This window comes from Anomaloglossus baeobatrachus, chromosome 7 (assembly GCF_048569485.1).
Source record: "Anomaloglossus baeobatrachus isolate aAnoBae1 chromosome 7, aAnoBae1.hap1, whole genome shotgun sequence".
Lineage (NCBI taxonomy): Eukaryota > Metazoa > Chordata > Amphibia > Anura > Aromobatidae > Anomaloglossus > Anomaloglossus baeobatrachus.
Genome location: NC_134359.1, coordinates 196,987,154 through 197,008,532, shown reverse-complemented (window position 1 = coordinate 197,008,532; position 21,379 = coordinate 196,987,154). Strand labels below are relative to the sequence as shown.

The following is a 21,379-nucleotide window of genomic DNA, read 5'->3' as shown; positions in this document are numbered from 1 at the left end:
TACGGGGACGGTACCGCTGCAATTAAAGTCACCGCTCTGTGTATGGAGAGCAGCAGCTGTAACAGTACCTGGCACTGACCGACAGCAAGATCAAATGATGATCGGCTGTCAAGTCAGTGTGGGGCCGATATGCATACCCATAGTGATGACTGAACCTGCGCCAGCGCTGCCCCGTGACTGAAACCAGAACACTGCTGGAAGGATTAAAGTTAATTTCCTCCCGGCAGCAAGATTTAATGTGCAGGCACTGAGTAGGTTCAGAATGATATTAACCTGCAGATTTACCCCATATCTACTGGTTACTAGCATTTTTCCACGTTACAGGTTCCCTTTAAGCTTATATAATAAGTAAACAGTGTGAGGTAGCAGCGTTGCTTGGGCAAAAACGTGAGGCAGTGAGGCAGCAGCGTGTTCACACCAACAGTCTATTTATTGTTGCAGCATAAATAGATCCAATTTCCCACTGTCAAAGTCTCTTCCGGATCACAGCCGGTGCATATAGACAAATTCTTTGCATCGAAAAGTCTTGTTACCTTAGGACCCCGTTAACTGCAGGGATCTGTGTAAGGTTCTCCTAGGCTCACACTCTTGGCCTGTGTTCACTCCACACAGAGCCAGCCCAGCTCACACAGCATGTGTTAGCTTCACCAAGCCTGGCTCTCAACTGAGACACACCCTGCTGTGCTCTGCATGATTTAAACGAAAATGCCGGACATGAGGATTGCTACAAAACCTGGACTGGGAGGAGGGATCTGTCTCCCTGTTACCCTTTGTGCTATACTCCCAGTAATAGCTATAGCAAACTCAGAGGGTTTCCAGACACATTCTGGGGGACACATAGCGATCTTCAAATATTACCCCTGTCACTGCCTCACATATCCCCCCCCTCAGTTCAAACGGGCGGGGTTGAACTTTTGCCAACATACAGGGACCTCTGGACAGGGCATCCGCATTACCCTGCAACCTACCAGCCCGGTGTTCCACAGAAAAGTGAAAGTTCTGCAAGGAGAGAAACCACCTGGTGACTCTAGCATTTCTCTCCTAAGCATTCCTCATCCAGACCAAAGGGGAGTGGTCTGTCACCAGGCGAAAGTGTCGCCCCAGCAGGTAGTAGCGTAGGGATTCCAGAGCCCATTTTATGGCCAGGCACTCCTTCTCCACTATGCTATAGTTCTTCTCTGCCGGGGTGAGTTTTCTACTCAAATAGGTGACCGGGTGCTCTTCTCCATCTACCTCCTGGGACAGAACTGCACCCAGACCCACCTCAGAGGCATCTGCCTGTACTATAAACTCCTTTTGAAAGTCAGGGTTGACAAGGACAGGCTGACCACATAGGACTACCTTTAGCACCTGAAAGGCTTCCTCTGCTTGTGTATTCCAGTGGACCATGACAGACTTCTTCCCTTTTAAAAGATCGGACAAAGGCGCCGACCTTCCAGCAAAATTGGGTATGAATCGTCGGTAATACCCCATTATACCCAGAAAGGCTCTTACCTGTTTTGTGGTAAGGGGACGAGGCCAGTTTTGAATGGCTTCGATTTTGTTTACTTGTGGCTTGATAACCCCTTGGCCTATCACATACCCCAAGTAACGGGCTTCTTTGAGACCCATAGCACATTTGCTTGGATTCGCCGTCAGACCAGCAGCTCTGAGCGAATCCACTACCGCTTGTACCTGAGATAAGTGGGTGCTCCAGTCACTGCTATAGATGATGATGTCATCCAAATATGCGGAGGCATATGGTTGATGGGGTTCTAACACTATGTCCATTAATCTCTGAAACGTGGCCGGAGCCCCATGTAAACCAAATGGCAAGACGACATAGTGATAGAGCCCCCCTGGCGTGACAAAAGCGGTCTTTTCTTTTGCCGCCTCTGTCAGCGGCACCTGCCAGTAACCTTTAGTGAGATCGAGAGTCGTGAAGTACTAAGCCTGTCCCAGTCTCTCTATCAGCTCGTCGACCCTGGGCATGGGATACATATCAAATTTCGAAACCTCATTTAACTTTCGGAAGTCATTACAGAATCTTAAATAACCGTCTGGTTTCGGGATCAGCACAATGGGACTGGCCCATTCGCTCGTGGATTTTTCAATAACCCCTAGTTGGAGCATCTTTTTTACCTCCTCCGCAATGGCTTGCCTACGAGCCTCTGGCATCCGGTATGGCCTCAGGCATACCCTTACTTGAGGCTCGGTGACAATATCATGGTGGATTACGGTTGTTCGGCCTGGTAGGCTTGAGAACACATCCGTATTCCGCTGCACTAACCTTCGAGACTCCCGTCTCTGCTGTTTTGAGAGAGAATCCCCTATCCTCACTCCCAATTCATCATCAGGGGACTCCTCCTTTGTTGTTGTCAAGGCACCTGAAAAGGTTAGGTCCAACGTTACGTCAGCCACCATACATTCCCTGTCTTTCCATGCCTTCAGCAGGTTTACATGGTAGATTTGCTCTGGTTTTCTTCTACCTGGCTGATACACCTTATAGTTTACTTCCCCCACTTTCTCCCGGACCTCATAGGGACCTTGCCATTTGGCTAAGAACTTACTTTCTGCAGTAGGTATTAGGACTAAGACACGATCTCCCGGTTTAAAAGACCTGATGGAGGCCTTTCTATTATACTGAGTACTTTGGGCTGCCTGAGCATCCAGCAAATGCTCTTTAACAATGGGCATTATTGCTGTGATACGATCCTGCATACCCATAACGTATTCCACTGTGCTTTTGTGAGGGGTGGGCTCCTGTTCCCAAGTTTCCTTAACTATATCCAGCAGTCCCCGCGGATGTCTGCCATACAGTAACTCAAATGGCGAGAACCCGGTGGAAGATTGTGGGACCTCGCGGATAGCAAACATTAAATAGGGCAATAACATGTCCCAATCTTTCCCCTCTTAGGAGACCACCTTTTTCAACATAGCCTTCAGAGTTTTATTAAAACGTTCCACTAGACCATCAGTCTGGGGATGGTACACTGACGTGCGTAGCTGCTTGATCTGGAGGAGTTTGCACAGTTCCTTTGTAATTTTAGACATAAAGGGAGTGCCCTGATCGGTCAGGATTTCTTTGGGTAACCCCACGCGACAGAACATAGCAAACAACTGCCGAGCAATAAGCCTTGCCGAGGTGTGACGTAGTGGAATGGCCTCCGGATAACGTGTCGCGTAATCCATCACTACCAGGATGTGCTGGTGACCACGGGCTGATTTTACAATGGGTCCGATCAGATCCATAGCAATCCGCTCAAAAGGCACTGCTATAATGGGTAAAGGTATCAGAGGACTACGGAAACGGTGCGCTGGTGCGGTCAACTGACAAACTGGGCAGGACTCACAGACAGAACCTCTTAATTTCTGCGCCGACCCCTGGCCAGTAAAACCGCTGAAACATGCGTTCCCGCGTTTTCTCTTCACCTAGGTGCCCACTCATTAGGTGGTTATGAGCCAATTCCAAGGTCTGACGGCGGTACGGCTGAGGGACCACCAACTGTTCCACTATTTTCCCCCGGATTGTATCAACCCGATAGAGCAACTCTCGCTTTAGAGCCATGTAGGGAGTTTCCAGCCTGGCACCAGGCCGCTGGGGTACCCCATCAATTACCTGTACATTTCCACGTCCAGGAGCCAATGTGGGGTCCCGGAGCTGTGCTGTTCCGAAATTATCTGGAGACACGTTCAACTCCGGGATTGCCTTGGGTGGCTCAACCTCTCCTGTCATTACCTCTAGGGGGAACCTGGCAGGGTTACACTCTTTCCCTATACTGGTGACCCCTACGGCAGGTATCCCTGAGTCGGGATCGTCGGGCTCAGGGCCTGGTTCAATCATACACCTCGGAGGGCTAGGTCGCCTCCCACATAATGTCCAGAACAGGGGCAAGTCTCTTCCCAAAATAACAGCATATGGAAGTCTTTTCATCACCCCCACTTCATGTTGAACCTCTCCACACGAGGTAGCAATGGTGACACTTTCCATAGGGTATTCACGTAGGTCTCCATGAATACAAAGTACCCCTACTTTATGTCCCGTAGGGTTTTCCCCGGAGACCAAGGAGGCATGTACAAGAGTCACTACACTTCCTGAGTCCAACAAGCCTCTGCTGTATAGCCATTAACACGTACTTTGCAGAGATGGGGCTCCTCCCCCATAGTAACAGTGCTTACGGTACAAACAGTATGGGCATACATTGATACCCGGCGAGCGTACCGGCAGTCCATGGGTTCTGATGTGAGTGGGCACTATGCCATCACATGCCCGAGCTGATGGCACCGCCAGCACATAACAGCAGAGGTGTCCCTGTTTCGGGTGTCTGACTTTGGGGAACCGGGACTCCGGCTGACCTTAGTCTGGGGTTTACTCTCTGCCAGGGCTGAAGACGGGGCAGCACCCGAGGAGGGACGGGAGTCTTTTACCAACTGTGAAGGGGGCGTATCCCTACGGAGTGCCCGCCGTGAAGCAGAGTCCCGGACCAACTCCTGGGTAGCTGTGTAGCGTTCCACCAAATTCACTAGCTGGTCTAGGGTACCGGGGTCCCCCTGTCCCACCCACCATTGAATGGGGGCTGGCAAAGTCCGCACAAACCGTTCAATCACCACCCGCTCAATCATCTGTCCGGGGTTCAAGGTCTCCGGCTGCAGCCATTTTTTTACAAGGTCCAGTAAGACATGGGCCTGTGAGCGTGCAGGTTTTCCCTCCTCAAAGGACCACTGATTCACTCGTTGGGCCCGGAGATAAGTGTTAACCCCCATTCGTGCAAGGATCTCACCTTTCAGTGTGCCATAGTCCTTGGCATCCTCCGTGCTGAGATCCAGGTAGGCTTTTTGGGGTTCACCTACCAAGAACGGGGCCACAACATCAGTCCAACGGTCGATAGACAATTTCTCTCGCTCAGCGGTCCTCTCAAACACGGAGAGAAAGGCTTCTGGGTCATCCTCTGCACTCATCTTCGTAAGTGCCGCCCTTACTCTGTCCTGGGCCGCAGGAAGGACTGGATGACCTGGAGTTACCGCTGGGAGCGCTTCTCGCAGAGCAGAAAGCTGCTTAGTCAACAAGCTGTTTGTCTCCTGTTGCTGAACTAACGCCCGCTGGAGCTGGACATTGGTTTGTTGCTGCTGAGCATTAGCCTGTTGCTGCTGAGCATTAGCCTGTTGCTGTTGTGCACTGGTTTGTGCAAAAGCATGCTGTAGTTGAGCAGTAGACTGGGCCAGCTGCTTTACAAGATCCTCCATAGTGGCTGCTGAGTTAAACTGTAACTTTGCAGGCTTGATCATAAACATGTGAAAACTGGGTTGTTGCCCCTAGCAACCAGGCTGCAACGCCTGTAAGCTTCGTGGACCCGCCGATCCACCGCAAACAGTCAGTAAATTTTTTTATTTTTTTTTCCCGGGTAAGTACCTCTTAGGCCATTGCCCTTAGCAACCAGGCTGCCATGCCCGCATTCTCCACCATAATGTGAGGTAGCAGCGTTGCTTGGGCAAAAACGTGAGGCAGTGAGGCAGCAGCGTGTTCACACCAACAGTCTATTTATTGTTGCAGCATAAATAGATCCAATTTCCCACTGTCAAAGTCTCTTCCGGATCACAGCCGGTGCATATAGACAAATTCTTTGCATCAAAAAGTCTTGTTACCTTAGGACCCCGTTAACCGCAGGGATCTGTGTAAGGTTCTCCTAGGCTCACACTCTTGGCCTGTGTTCACTCCACACAGAGCCAGCCCAGCTCACACAGCATGTGTTAGCTTCACCAAGCCTGGCTCTCAACTGAGACACACCCTGCTGTGCTCTGCATGATTTAAACGAAAATGCCGGACATGAGGATTGCTACAAAACCTGGACTGGGAGGAGGGATCTGTCTCCCTGTTACCCTTTGTGCTATACTCCCAGTAATAGCTATAGCAAACTCAGAGGGTTTCCAGACACATTCTGGGGGACACATAGCGGTCTTCAAATATTACCCCTGTCACTGCCTCACAACAGTAGCAAGGATAAACTGTGATCTTTTACGATACAAATGTGTGATAGGATCTATGAAGAATACTTTGTTCAAACATCAGTGTTACACATGCTTGTTCTGTCCACTTTTTTTTCACGGATAGAATGTGCCGCCCCCGTGCCAGCAGCCGGCGCTGCTCGGGTCCGGGCCTTCTGGGGTGGTGGCTCGAGGGTCTCCGAACCCGGGGGTCTCGCGGACACGCCGAATAAATGGGGGGACGTAGATGTACGGCTAGGCCGCAGCAAGTTCGTGACGCAACCCACGGTGTGTGGTGAAGTGGGACACCACCGCTGCTGTTATGGGGCACCCGGGGGAGATTTTGTGCAGCAAGTTGTTAACCCCTCCGTGGGCAGGGATGGTGGCCCCGGGACCCGGTGGCTCGGTGCAGGGGATGACAACCGCAGGGGTTGCTGGAGTACTCACGATTAGTAACACACACAAGTCTCTGGTAAACCAAGATGGTGGTGGCCGGTGCCGCGGCCGGTTGCGTTCGGGATGCTCCACCCGGCTTGGTCTCTATCCTGTTCCTGCACCTTTTTGTGTTCAGTGGACTTCCCTGGTATGAAACTCGGGAGTCCGCTCCCGGCTGGATGTGGCCTAAGGAGCCGTGCCCGCAGACGCTGGCCCGTGGGATCTCTGGACCTTGGTGGTGACCTCTTATCCCTATTCGGTGGGATGTTGTCTTCTATGAGGGACTTTTGGGTGGGACAGGACCTCTAGTCCTGGCCTCAATCGGTTAATTAACCAGCTCCAGTAGGTTCTGGCGCTGGCTTCAGAGTCCGAGTACCCCCCTTTGTGGATGGTTTCCAGTCGGGTCCCCGGTGTAGGTACCGGCGGGCTACAACCCTCTCCCGGTCCTCCTCGGTTCTGCCAAGCCGTCTTCCAGTCTCCTGCTGACGGAGACCACCATCTGCCTCCTAACCAGTGGCACCAGGGCTCCAACCCTGGCACCGTTCAACTTGAACGTGACTGCTGGAGCTACACTTACCTCCAGCCCACATTCCTCTCCAAACTGAACTCTAAGCTGAACTCCTTTGTTTTCCCGCATTGGGCTGTCTAGACCCCTGGGTGGGCGTGTTCCAAACGCCTGGTCACGCCCACTGGTGTGTCTGTCTGTCCCTGGGGGGTGACTAGGGTTTCTGGTCGGCTGTGTGTTTCCTTGTGAGGGAAGGTGTTATGCAGGGGCCTACCTGTGACTACCTGGTTTTGCCAGGGCATCACAAGAAGATATATCCATTATAGTCTACAGTTGTCACTATGTGACTCTAGGATAGAGAGGGACAAGGGGCTCCTATACTGTCCCTTATGCTGGGGGACCCTAGGCTATTCCTAATCTCAGGGTTTCCCCTGATAGTGGAGATGCCGGAGTACCATGCCTTACTATTGTCCTGATCAGAAATAAACTCTTTACCCCCCCTCCTTCCACGGAAGGAAGGGGCAGGAGTGTGAGAGAGTGTGAGAGCAAATAGATAAAGACAGACGTGGAAAAAAAAAAATCAGACACACTGAAAACTTACAAGAACAAACAGTAAGAAACAAAGGAGAAAAGCAAGAGAAGTAAGGCAGAAAAAAAAGGACAACAAGCGTTAACACTAAACCCCTAACAGCAATGATGTACTACAACCACCAGTCTGGATCAGAACACCTCACCCAAACAGTATACAGAAGCTGGCATTAAAGGAAGTGACCAGCCAGCATATATAGGAGGGGAGCGAATGTGACTGGCTCCTCCACAGCATGTGATCAAAGGAGGCTAACAAGCAACCCAGTTGGGATTAACTCTTGCTAGCCTGCCTATCAACTACAAAGTCTGTGGGTTGACGCCAGAGTCTGCTGCCTGCGCTGATCACAGTATGTTGGAACCAGGAGAAACGTTGATTAAAACTGTGCTGCTGTGGATGAAAAAAAGTTACAAATCGCTGAGTAGCAAATAAGGGTGCCTTACTCAACAGGTTTCAAAGTGAAACCTCACCTTTCCATCATCGGGAAATGCACGCTGTGCAAGCCCCATTAAAGGAACACACACAACCAATGATGTAACGGTACATCACAGGTCGTGAAGGGGTTAAATAAGACTGCAATTCACTGTCAGCCACACTTATTTCTGTCACTGGGAACAATGCCAGTAATATCTCAATAAATACATCTAATTCACACAGACTACAGTAGACACAAGTCACAGACTAATGACAGCATAGATTACAAGGACTGACAATGTTAAACGTCTCAGCAAGACAGAACAAATTGCTAACATTTGACATCCTGCACCTTGGAACATGCAAAAACACGTCAAATGGTAAAAGACATTACACAGGAATGTGTTACTTGACATTTTGTCAAGGAAATAAACTGATGTCATTACTCCCACCAAAATGGAGCAGACATTTTCCCTTAGATCTGCAACTTTTAAAAAGGCAGCAAGAAGCAAATAAATATAGAGTAAATCAGACAAAGATAATTAACAATAGTCACAAACATCTCAGGGGAAATAAATGGTCAAACCAAATCTAATGATATCTCACAACATAAAAGTATATAAATATTATGTCTCCTATTCTCTGATGTCAGCATAGATACGAGTGTCCGGCTCTGCTCACATGTCCTCTACTTCTTTCCATGGTAATGTTGGACAATGGAGAAACCTCCATCACTGAGGTCTTGGGCTATGAGTCGGCCGCAGCCTGTAGACCCTCTATCATTGGTTTGGTTTTATTTCATTGTCAATTTTGCAAACTGTATATTTTTCAAGACTTACCCATTTTTCAGATCTGCAGGTAATCTGCAACAAAATTCTCACAAATTTACAAGATCTACATGTTCAGTTTTTTCAAAATATTTCAAAATATTTATTTTTAAAAATAAAAAAAACACATACTCACCTCCATGAGCCCTGTAGTATTTGCCGCGGGTGTCACCTGCATCGGTCCCCCAGTGAATTTGAACAACGCATCTTCTTCACTGGGGGGCCGGAAGCAGCGTCAGCGGGACGTGGCCTGTGCTGGACGCTGTCATTAAGCACCACAGACAGCTCCGGAAGAATCAGGTAAGGCGGGGCTTTCCGTTCTCCGTGTGTTATTACGTATAACACACAGAGAACACGTACATGCCATATACACGGCACACGGGGAACAAACCACCCCTTTAACACGTACGTGACAAAAACGTTACGTTTTGTCAAGTAAGTGTGGCAGAGGCCTAAGGGGCATTTACATAGCAAGATAATCGAGACCAAGAATTGTTAAAAACACTAGTTTCTCTAATATTTTTCCATGTAAGCAGGCGGCCGACCACTGATGAACGAGCAAAATTCAATAAATAGGCTAAAGTTATCTTGTGTGCAGTTTTAAAGATCATAGTTTTTGGAGGTGCATCGTCCTGTGTATGCAGGGCTCGTACTGTCAAGAACAATGGCCGCCTGTGTTCAGTGAGCATTTTAGTAAATCATTTAGTGCACATCACTGAGTTTGATTCAAACAACCGCCGATCAGTGAAATTTTTTTTACTGATGATCAGTCGTATTGTGCCGCAAGTCAGTCTATGTAAGGCCCCTTTCACACGTCAGTGATTCTGGTACGTTTGTGCTTTTTTTAAACGTACCAGAATCACTGACATACGCAGACCCATTATAATGAATGGGTCTGCTCACACGTCAGTGATTTTTCACTGCACGTGTCTCCGTGCAGCGTACCCGCGTGTGCGTGATTGCTGCACGGAGACATGTCCATTTTTTTCTGGCATCACTGATGTTCCACGGACCACGCAGTGGTGTGGTCCTTGAAACACGTGCCAGAAAAATCGTGCATTTAAAATAATAAACATTTTAACTCACCCGGCGTCCAGCGATGTCCTCTGCAGCCCGTTCTCCCTGCTGCTTCTAAGCCGGCTGATTACTGTCGCGCATATTCATTATGCGCGACACAGGCGACCCAGAAGCAGCTGCTGCGGGGGTCACCGCCGGCCGGATGCTGCGTTGCGGGAGCGATCAGCACCATGGACAGCGGGAGCGGGCGCAGGTGAGTTGATTTCTAAGTGCAATCATGGGCCACGGATAACGGAGCCCGGATTGCACTTAGACAACCCACGTGTGCCGTGATTCATGGCACACGCAGGGACATGTGCGTGTTTTACACGCCAGTGAAAAACGTCACTGTTTTTCACTGACGTGTGAAACGGGCCTAAGGCGGAGTTCACACATATAATCATCCGTTAAGGCCACTTCACACATAACGAGAAACGCTAATGACATTGTTGCTACGTCACAGTTTCTGTGACGAAACAACGACTTCACCAGCGATCTCGTTATGTTTGACACGTACCAACGATCCATCCCCTGCTGTGAGATCGTTGGTCGTTGCTGAATGTCCTGGGCCATTTTTGGCTCGTTGGAGTCCTGCTGGGCAGGATGGATCTGTATGTTTGACACCTACCAACGATCTCGTTAACAAACTAGTTGAGAACTTAAAATTGTGACACGTAGGCGTGTAGTTGCGTCACCTTTTCAACGCCCCCTCTACACCAATTGGTTGTCGCTGAGAACAGTACTGCGTTCTGATTGGGTATCGCTTAATGCTTTGTTCCTTTTTGAGCCTTGCTTTGAGGTCTATCAGTGAAGAACAGGTAATCCTGGTGGAATCGCAGCTTCGATCCTCAAAGCAAACAGTCGGGAACAAAGGAGGGATGAATCAGGGTGCAGATGCAGCTTCGATCCGAAAAACAAGCAAGCAACAGGGAACAAAGTACGAATGAATCCGGGTGGAGTCGCAGAATCTATCCTCAAAGCAAGGCTCAAAGAGGGACAAAGGATGAAGCAATACAAAGTTGCCTTCTAGGCCGGCCACCGAATCAGAACGCAGTATTGGCAAACCAATCGGAGTGGAGGTGTGTGGAAAAGGAGACACATTTGCACACCTACGTGGCTCACAGCTTCAAACACTACGCCCCTATTCGAGGTCGGAATTGTTACATAGCTGCTGTGTGACAGGGTCCCAATGACCAATGAGATCGTTATACAGGTCGCTGCATCGTTACTACAGTCGTTGGGAAAATGACTGTGTGACATCTCACCAACGATTTAACAAAGATCTGGAAACTGTGACGTAGAAATGATCTCGTTAACGATATCGTTATGTGTGACTGGACCTTTAGATCGCATCCTGCAAAGATAAGTTGGGGAAAAAGTTCTTCAAACACAACGCTTTTTTCCGTTGTTAAATAACTGATGTTTGCGGAATCCATTTTTTTTTTTGTTAAACATGGGAGTCTGTGGAGGACGGCTCCATTAACGGATTGCTGTTTAGTAATCAGTTATTCTTGCATTTGTATAGGATCCGTTTTGTTCTTTACAGGTCCTATTTCAAATGGAAGATTTAAAAGCAATCTGTTAACGGATCCATTCTCTATAGACTCCAATGTTAAAAAATATCCAGCAGATATCATTTTGCAGCAGGCTCCTCAACAGGACAGACACCACCAAGGACGTACCAGTACGTCCTTGGTCGTGAAGAGGTTAAAAGATGACACACCAGGGAAAAAAATGCAGCGTTAAAAATGCAATAAAAATGCAATTAAAAATGCAGGGAAACTATGGTGCAGAGATGGTGGAGAAATTTTGCAGCTTCAAAACCTCAATAGATACTGATTGAGAAAACATAGCCTTAAGGGGGCTTTACACGCTACGATATCGTTAATGTTTTGTCGTCGGGGTCAAGTTGTTAGTGACGCACATCCGGCGTCAATAACGATATCGCAGCATGTGACACTGACCAGCGACCTTAAGCGACCTCAAAAATGGTGAAAATCGTTCACCATGGAGAGGTCGTCCCAAACTCAAAAATCGGTAAGGGTTGTTTATCCAGGTGGTTCATCGCTCATGCGGCAGCACACATCGCTATGTGTGACACCGCAGGAGCGAGGAACGTCTCCTTACCTGCCGCCGGCCACAATGCGGAAGGAAGCAGGTGGGCGGGATGTTACGTCCTGCTCATCTCCGCCCCTCCGCTTTGATTGGCCGGCCGCTTAGTGACGTTGCGGTGACGTCGCTGTGATGCCGAACGTCCCTCCCCCTTGAAGCGACGCCGCCGACCAGGTAAGTATGTGTGACGCTGCCGTAGCGATAATGTTCGCTACGGCAGCGATCACAAACAATCGCATGCGCGACGGGGGCGGGTACTTACACGCTCGCTATCGCTACAAGTTGCTAGCGATATCGCTAACGTGTAAAGCCCCCTTTATACTTTTCCTCTGATTGTTCCACTCACCAAATACTCAACATGTGAACATGGCCTTGGATAGTAAATATATTATATTCTGACAAAAATGATGCTCTAAATTTATGGCCACTAAAGGCCGCTTTACACGCTGCTATATCGGTACTGATATCGCTAGCGTGAGTACCCGCCCCTATCTGTTGTGCGACACGGGCAAATCGCTGCCCGTGCCGCACAACATCGCCCAGACCCGTCACACATACTTACCTGCCCGGCGACGTTGCTGTGACCGGCGAACCGCCTCCTTTCTAAGGGGGCGGTCGGTGCGGCGTCACAGCGACGTCACTGAGCGGCCGCCCAATAGAAGCAGAGGGGCGGAGATGAGCGTGACGTAACATCCCGCCCACCTCCTTCCTTCCTCATAGGGAGGCAGGTAAGGAGAGCTTCCTCGTTCCTGCGGCGTCACACATAGCGATGTGTGCTGCCGCAGCAACGAGGAACAACTTTGTTACTGCTGCAGTAACGATAATTGAGAATGGACCCCCATGTCACCGATGAGCGATTTTGCATGTTTTTGCGACGATGCAAAATCGCTCATCGGTGTCACACGCAACAACATCGCTAATGCGGCCGGATGTGCGTCACAAATTCTGTGACCCCAACGACTCCGCATTAGCGATATCGTAGCGTGTAAAGCCCCCTTAAGTGTCTCCCATTCAAAGCAACTCGCTCTGCTCGCCTGTTGTCACCACTGATCCACATATAGTTCCAGACAAGCAGCAGATAAGCAGGATGGCTAAAAGAAGGAGGCTCCTTACAGCCTGATGCACAGATACTGGACTTCCTGCCATCAGCGTCAGCAACGCACAGTACAGAAGATGAGGAGCTTTCATCATGGCTGACTGGACTCGGCCGACATTCATGTGGTAAGTGGAATTGTCTGCTGGTATTTTATAGTAGACTAGCAGTGAATTTCTGCTCCTCCCAAGCTTCTTAAAACATGACCAGCTGAGGGAGGATTCTCCGGTCGTGATGTCTGTGTAACCAAACCCCCTTATCCTCTAAGAATAAACACACGGACTGCATGCGACTTGGTTCAAAATGGCCACAGCAGCCTTTTATTGCCTATTGTTTTACAGACTAGCACCTTAGGGACGCCGTCCAACGGGCGACTCAAAACAACCACATAACGGTAACAATAGACAATAACATTTACAATACCCCCCGGGGTAGGCCCAGTCCACTAACTACTACTCCCCCTGTCCCTGGCCGCAACACACCGACCCAGAGACGAGGTGCCAATCACCCACGGATTGACCCCCACACTTTGGCAGAACCCCGTGCCTGCCACATCCCGGAAACCGAGAGCCACCATACCAAGACAATGACTCCCGGTCCAGCCACCAATCACTTCCAAACCTCTGGACCAGACCTACCCCCACCGCTGCTGTGACAAAGGGTATCCCAACTACCCAAAAAACATCCCCCACATGACAACACAAAGGGAGGGTGGGCGGGGATCGTTCGGCGTCCGGAAACAGAAGAGGAGGTAACTCTTTCCTCTCCCAGACTAACCCTTTCCCTGCTCCTCCTCTTCCTCCCCGGCTAAGACCATCCCCAATGCCATATTAGGCATACACACCACTGTCCCTATTAACCCCATCACTCCCTACCTCCCCCTTGGTCATGTCGCCCCTCCCCCCCAAGTGGGTCCGTGGCTTTCTTGACCAGCTGAGGGAGGATTCTCCGGTCGTGATGTCTGTGTAACCAAACCCCCTTATCCTCTAAGAATAAACACACGGACTGCATGCGACTTGGTTCAAAATGGCCACAGCAGCCTTTTATTGCCTATTGTTTTACAGACTAGCACCTTAGGGACGCCGTCCAACGGGCGACCCAAAACAACCACATAACGGTAACAATAGACAATAACATTTACAATACCCCCCGGGGTAGGCCCAGTCCACTAACTACTACTCCCCCTGTCCCCGGCCGCAACACACCGACCCAGAGACGAGGTGCCAATCACCCACGGATTGACCCCCACACTTTGGCAGAACCCCGTGCCTGCCACATCCCGGAAACCGAGAGCCACCATACCAAGACAATGACTCCCGGTCCAGCCACCAATCACTTCCAAACCTCTGGACCAGACCTACCCCCACCGCCACAGGACAGACCACGTGACACCTTACGTGGCCTGGACCCGCCACACACCAAAAGCACGCTCCACACCATCCTGCAGACCCAACGCCCATAAATCCAGACCGACCTCGTTGAGGTGCACACCATCACCCCTCCGAAATCGCCAATCTGCCGGCTCCAAATCCCTGTGCCGTACCACAATCCCACCATTCCTGGTCACAAACCTAGCCACTACCCTATTCACCTGGGCCCTGGCCTTATTAACCTTCTCCACCGACCGAGCCCCTCTCCATGCCAACCTGGTCACTATGTCAGACCATACGACCAGCAAACCAGGATACCGCTTCCACAACTGCAGTAAGTCAATCTTTATGTCTCGGATCAAATCCCGCGACGCCCTGGCACCAAGATCATTACCCCCCACATGTAATACCAGCACATTCGGGGGCCGCTCCACTTTACAATGGAAACGAAATTCCGGGACCACCCTGCCCCACTCCATGCCCCGAACTCCGATCCATCGAACAGTCGCCTGCGCACGATCCAAACCCAGCTGTCGACCATTCGGGCGGACCTCAGCCCGACGGGCACCCCAAAATACGAAGGAGTGCCCCAAGATCCAGATCAGGCACTTCCCTATAACAAATAAAACAAAACGAAAATATCAAAACCAATAACAGCACAACCACCAACACATCTAGAAACACCCCTTTCCTCAAACCTACCGCACGTAACCAAAGTACCATGATGCTACAACAACTGCGGTCTCACATACCGCCGAAAACAAGAAGATTCCCATCTACCAATACGCTTTACTACCTCATCTCCAAGCCCCCAACGAGCTGCCTCCGTTGCTGCACCAATTCGGAATGAATGCGACCCGAATTCCTCCGGGCGCTCCCCCGCGTTACGTAGACTTAGCCGCAGCACCGCCACAAACTGAAACCTCGACAAAAACGACCCATTCAAATGCCGCAACAACGGGCCAGGTAAGCCTCCCCTCACGGCCATAAATCTCTCGACTAAACGCACAGGGCACAATTCCTCTCCTGGAACCGCATATAACACCACCAATCTACCACGGCCCAGCTGATCCATTTTTGACTGGCGAATCCGGCACTCCACCTGACTACTGCTCACTCGCACGTCCTCAAATATCAAACCACCACCCGTCACCCTGGACGGGCTTACCAGCTCGCCTATCCGGAACGCCCCATAAAAAGCGAGACCGAAAGCCGTTGTAAACAGAACCGTCTCGTACACAGACTCACAAATGCCGCTCAGGCCACCCACCATCCGTCTCAACAAACCGAACGATACAGGACGCCTCTTGTCCCTCTCCCGTACGCCGCGGCGAAAACCCCGCAAAGCCTGACGAACCCGAAAATCCTGTGAAACATCACGCTCCCCTCTCATTTTTAACCAAAATGCCACTGCCGACACCCGATGTGCCACAGCCGATGCCGATCGCCCGGCTGAAAAATCCGTACTCACCAATGACAACAAAGCCACCAAGTAATCCACGCTCTCCCCACCAAACATCAGACACAACAACTCCTCCCATTCAGCCCACACCTTAGCATACCGGCACCAAGTCACCTCGGTCACCGAGTTCCGAATCAAGTCTGAGATCACCGCCTCACCAGATGCCACAAATCCTCGGGACACTCCACTCCAACTTCGTCCGCCCACGGCAACAGCGCCCGAAACCTGCTGAACTGAAAACGAGACAAAGCATCAGCCACCTCGTTGTCAACACCCGGAACGTGCCTTGCCACTACCTGCACATTCAACTGCAGACATCTCAACACTAAATGCCGCAAATACACCACCACCGGCTCCGACTTAGCAGACAAGTTGTTAATCGCGTGCACCACCGCCTGGTTATCACAATGAAAACACACTTTCCTTCCGGCAAAGTGCGACCCCCATAGCTCCACTGCCACTACAATGGGGAATAGCTCTAACAGAGCCAAATTCCTAACCAAGCCGCTCTCCCGCCACGCCTGTGGCCACTGCCCGACACACCAATGACCTCTGAAGACAGCCCCAAACCCGGCCGACCCCGCCGCATCCGTAAACAGCTGCAACGCCCCGTTAGACGCCACCCTCTCCATCACCAGCGTCCGGCCGTTGAAATGCTGCAAAAATTGATCCCATACTTCCAAATCGTCCCTGATCGCCTTTGTGATCCGCACAAAATGCCCCGGCAACCTTACCCCGGCCGTCGCCGTCGCCAAACGCCTCGCAAACACTCTCCCCATTGGCACAATTCTGCAAGCAAAATTCAATTTTCCAAGCAAGGACTGCACCGCCTTAAGCCGCACCTTCTTCGCCGCTTTTACCCCCGTCACTGCGGTCCTCAAATCACGGACCTTCTCCGCCGGCAACCTGCATTCCATCGCAATGGTGTCAATTTCAATTCCCAGAAAACACATCACCGGCGCCGGGCCTTCCGTCTTATCCGGCGCCAAAGGAATCCCGAAGCTGGCCGCAACTTTTTGCAACGCAAATAGCAAACCCGCACAAACCATCGAACCCGCCGGCCCGACACACAGGAAATCGTCCAAGTAATGAATGATGGACGTAAGCCCGGACACGTCCCGAACCACCCACTCAACAAACGAACTAAATGCCTCAAAGTACGAACACGAAATGGAACAGCCCATTGGCAAACAACGATCAACATAATAACTGCCATCCCACCAGCAACCCAACAAATGCTGACTATCTGGATGAACCGGTAACAACCGAAACGCCGCTTCCACATCCGCCTTTGCCATCAATGCACCCCGCCCCGCCGCCCTAACCAGGTCCAACGCCTTATCGAACGACACATAATATACCGCCGACAACTCCGGTGCAATGCCATCATTCACCGATAACCCTTCCGGGTAAGACAAATGATGAATCAGCCGAAATTTATTCCGCTCCTTCTTTGGTACCACCCCCAACGGTGAAACCACCAAATTCCCGCACGGCGGGGCGACATAAGGACCGCCCATCCTGCCCAAAGCCACCTCCTTTTCCAGCTTCTCATCCACCACTTCCGGGTGATCCCGAGCGGAACGCAAATTACGATACGGCGGGCCCGACGCATTAACAACCGACGGAATATGAAAACCATCGGAAAAACCAGAACATAACAACGCCGCAGCCTCCTCGTCCGGATACCTATTTAAAAACGGAACCATCACTTCTACCTTCACCGGCGTCGTCCCTCTTACCAGCCCCATCACCAGCCTTTCCTTTTCCTTTTTTAAAACATTTGGACAAGCTATGTCCCCCCCCCACATCCGGAGCATTCATGCTTAAAACGGCACGCCGCTCCAAACCTGCACTGCCCTTCATTGTACTGCCAACACAAACCTTTTTTGAAACTTGCCGGGGACCCGGCCCCCAAACCCCCGGCGCCCCCCCGAAAGGGCTGAGCCGGTGCCGACATCAGTCGCATCCATAAGGAAATATCCTTATGGTCCCAACGCATATCTGGCCGCAATGCCTTCCGCTGCCTAAATTGCTCGTCGTAGCGCAGCCATGCCAGCCCGCCATAAACTCGATAAGCCTCCCCTATCGCATCCATGTAGCCGAACAAAGCCGAACAATGCTCCGGCTCCTTCTCCCCGACCACGCTCGCCAAAATCGCAAATGCCTGTAGCCAATTGGCAAAAGTCCGAGGAATAAGCCTATAACGGCGCTTTTCCTCCTCGTCCTTCTCCTTTTTGGAGTCACTCGGCTTAACCCTATCCAAATTAAATTTCTCCAGGGGAAGCAGAGAAAATATCTCTACATATTCCCCTTTCCAAATTTTTTCCCGCACCTCCTTCTTTAAATGGGCCCCCAGCGGGCCTTCAAAACAAACATAAACTTCGCTTTTAGCCCTATCATCCTCCTTCTCCTTTTCCTTCTCCTTTTCCTTCTCCTTTCCCCCCCCCGTCTCACTCCCCCCTTTGCCCCCCCCTTTACTCGCACCCGCTCCGTCACCCCCCGTCACCGACGAGGCCCCTAAACCGGCTGCACCCACCCACGCCGCCACCGGCGCCTGAGCCCCCTCCCCCCCCCCCCCCCGAAGCCCCCCGCCAGCGCAGCCCCTGCCGCCTCCGCGGCCGTCTCACCCGACCGCAGCTCGGCGTCCCCCGAGACCGCCGCCTCGCTGTCCTCCGTCTGTCGTCCATCCGACTCCTCCGAACCGAAAGCCTCTTCCCCCTCCTCGCCGCTGGCCTCATCTTCCATCCGACATCCGGGGGGCGCCGCCGCAGCACCCCCCCCACCACGGCCGCCAGACAGGGCCACCGCGTGGGCAGATTCATCCCCGCTCCATCTCTTGCCCCGGGGTGACAACCCAGGAGACCGTCCTGTCCCCCGCGCCGGCACCCCGGGCCTCGACCTCTTGCGCCCGCCCCCCTGCCGACTGCAAGGGGCCTCTGGGCGCGGACGAACAGACGCCCGGCTCCGGGTCTCAGCCGTCGTCGCCTCTGGCCCTCCTGGGCTATTGCAGGCCTCCATCCGCCGAGTCCTCCCGCTCCCACGGGAGACTGCCACATCCGGGGGCTGCACAGCGGTACTGAGTGACCCGGCGGTCGCCGCAGGGCTCCCGCCGTCACTCCTTCTCTCAGCCGCACCGGGGTCAGGCACCGCAGACCTCCCCCCGGCGCCGGACCTACCGCCACGTGCAGCCCCGCGGTCCCCCCGCCGACTGCAGGGGGATCTGCTGGCCTCTCTCCTGCGCCGAGCGCGCTCCCGGCCTGGAGCCGCTGCACTCACAGTAACTCCAGCCCGGAGGCCGGGACCGGAAGCAGGCCCCGTGCTGGCCACTCCCACCTCCCGACCGCCGCGGCTGGAACGAAGATTCCTCCCGCCGGCCTCTGCAGCAGCCAGACGCTGCTGCTGCGCTGCACTCTGCGGAGGGTCCCTGGAGGGGCTCTTACATCTCCTCCTCGCCCCCCCGCGCCCGGGGAATACCTGCGGGGGGGCCGCGACTGGCGCCCGCCGCTGCTGGGGGGACGAGGGGCAAGCGCCGACGGGTTAACCCCGGCAGCCCTGATGTGGGTCTGCACTGCCAGGGGCCCGTGCGCTGCGACCGCAGCCTGAATCATACGCTGGAGCTCCTGAAGATCTGCCATGGAGGTGCACGTCCAGATCGTTCGGCGTCCGGAAACAGAAGAGGAGGTAACTCTTTCCTCTCCCAGACTAACCCTTTCCCTGCTCCTCCTCTTCCTCCCCGGCTAAGACCATCCCCAATGCCATATTAGGCATACACACCACTGTCCCTATTAACCCCATCACTCCCTACCTCCCCCTTGGTCATGTCGCCCCTCCCCCCCAAGTGGGTCCGTGGCTTTCTGACCAGCAGTACAATTTCTCCTTTTACGCTTAATTTTTTTGCAATTGGAAAGTGGAATTACATAGCCATGCCCACTCTGAACATCCACTGTAACTCAGCTTTACCACTGCTTTGTGCTCTGCTTATCAAGTCAGTGACTGGGTATCCACCTATGCTGCTGCAGAGCTGTGGGAAAGCTGGGTTACACAAGTAATTTTTTGATGCTTTACATTACATTAAAAGGGAATCTGTCACTAGGTAAGTGATACATTGCTAGTATCAGGGTCTTTGACCTTACATCATGCTTCTCTCAGATGGAGGAGCTAAACCATGTGACAACTCAATGTAAAAGTAAGGGAAATTAAGTGAGGAGTGCAGACTTCTGGTGGTTCGGGCAGCACACTACCCATTCCCTGCTCTTAAGCTGGGGGAAGAATGAGCATAACGGCTCCGTTTCATTTGCGTTTTGGGGCAGTGTCCATCTGCGATTGATTTCTCATGCCATATCAGCCTAAGAAATGAGTTGCAGCATGCTGCGTTTGGCAGCGAGTCTCAATCCATGTACCCCCCCCATATAAGTCTATGGGAGCATGTGAAGCACCATACTGCACTCACATGTCATCCGACTGCAGTGCGATGTATGCAGAGACAAGCTGGGGAGAAGATGAGGATAAAGTGCTCCCTCCCTTTTCTCCGCAGCTGTGATATGATTGCAAGATCAGATAACAGTTGCATGTGTGGCGCCCTGGACAAGCCAGGGGCCACAGAGCACAAGTCCAACACACCCCACACTCCCAGCAGGCACACCGAAGTCAGACACAAAACCCTTGTTGCCTTCCTCCAGGGGCTGATGATCACACCAGGGGGTGGGCCAGGTGGTTGATCCCGCCCACCGAGGAGTTCACAGTCCTGGAGGCGGGAAAACCAGGCAGATTGAGTTTGGTAGTGAAAGTGAGCAGAAGGAAGTAGTAGTTGAGCAGCCTGAAGTTGGTCCGGGTGTGTGGCACGGACAGATCAGCAAGGTTGGCAGACGGTGGTGACTGTCTGCAGGAGTGGCCTATCCGAGTTACCGTAAGGACCGTGGACGGGCGGTGGCCCGGCGGTACCGGACCGGTACACAAAGAGAAGCCAGCACCATCTGGCAGGGGCTTTTCGGACCCCGGCAAGGCTAGGAGTCGCCGTGAATTTGCCGAATCCGTTAGTGAAGGGGACCTCCTGGGTTTCCAAACAGTCAAGTCCCGACAGAAGGCAACAGTCCAACCAACAGAGGGAGACACCGCTACCGCCAAGGCAACTGTTTCTCAGGGCCAGCGCCTGCGGGCAAAGAGCGGCTCCTCCAGCCCATATCCAAGCTGGGGAGCGGGTTACCGGTGGGAACACATCGGAACCATCAACCGTACTTAGGTGCAGGGAAAGGCAGTCACCATCAACCTGCTGGGAGAAACAACACCGCAGCCGTCCGTGGGACCCGTCCATCCAGCCGAGTGTTTTACCGAGAACTGTGTCTTCATCATTGGGCTGAGTGAGTACCACCGTGCCGTGCGGCACAGCGCTGCCCCTGCGACCCTTCAGCTCGGCAGGCCCCGTAACCCGCCTGCCATCCATCCCTACCCCATCACCGGGCCCCGGGACAACCAACCCCCTACCCACGGAGGGGAGAAATAACAACCAAGCTGCTCCCTGTCACCGCTCCCGGGATCCCCGTCCAGAGCAGCGGTGG

General features: G+C 52.3%; 1 protein-coding gene across 3 annotated transcripts in view; it reads right to left on the bottom strand.

The window, feature by feature from the left end:
* Nucleotides 1-21,379, bottom strand: part of MYO1B (myosin IB) — a 362,240-nt gene that overhangs the window by 73,868 nt on the left and 266,993 nt on the right. The gene's annotated exons all lie outside the window — the stretch shown is intronic.